At 36.3% G+C, this 813-nt stretch overlaps 1 non-coding gene across 1 annotated transcript; it reads left to right on the forward strand.

Moving 5' to 3' along the window:
• The first annotated feature begins 517 nt into the window (after positions 1-517).
• Positions 518-599, forward strand: TRNAS-AGA. Its single transcript has one exon. It is a non-coding gene; the product is annotated as a tRNA-Ser (tRNA).
• The last annotated feature ends 214 nt before the right edge of the window (positions 600-813 follow it).

Genomic DNA, 813 nt, shown 5'->3' on the forward strand with positions numbered 1-813 from the left:
AGAAAAATAGAATATATGATAGTCTAAATAACTTTTTATTACATAAGTCAAATAAAAAAAAATAACTTGAACTACTTATGGGGGCTAGGTGAAATTAATTAATGTGGGAGGCCAATAATGAGGTGAAAGAAATAGTTTTGATGAGGTCTTCAATATCCTTTGTTCAGTTCAATCGGGAAACCGATGCAAAGTAAAATAAAAAAAATAAAAAAACAATAAGAATAACAATAACAATAAAAGGAAATTATATTGAATGGGCCTTTGCTTCATCTGACACCATTCGATTTCGTAAAGTACGCTGTCCAGATTTACTGATTCAGCCGCAGAGTTAGATCCTGAAATTGACCTTCGCTTCTTCTACTCTTAACACAAATGTGGACAAGTTTTTTATTTTTTATTTTTTTACAAATGGCAGATGAATGTTGGAATGGGTTTCAGGTGGTCGTGCTGATTTCGGTTCATGGGAATAGTCTTTACTTAGAGTAATATATTTATTTCTTCTCCCCTTTTACACGAAGTGGACGTGCCGGAGTGGTTATCGGGCATGACTAGAAATCATGTGGGCTCTGCCCGCGCAGGTTCGAATCCTGCCGTTCACGTTGTCCGCTTTTTAGTTTTTTGCATGTGCGTGTGGAGATGTTAGTTATATGAATGGCATCGATTCATCTCGAGTATAAAAAAACGTGAAAACAATTTGTTTTAGCCAGTAGCCCATGTGCGAATGAGATATCGTCACTGTAATAGAATCCCTACTTGCCTTCACGTTCTTGCCTTTCCACAGATCGAGGAACATGTATTTTGGTCAAATATGTT

This window comes from Tarenaya hassleriana, unplaced genomic scaffold (genome assembly GCF_000463585.1).
Source record: "Tarenaya hassleriana unplaced genomic scaffold, ASM46358v1 Cleome3463, whole genome shotgun sequence".
Lineage (NCBI taxonomy): Eukaryota > Viridiplantae > Streptophyta > Magnoliopsida > Brassicales > Cleomaceae > Tarenaya > Tarenaya hassleriana.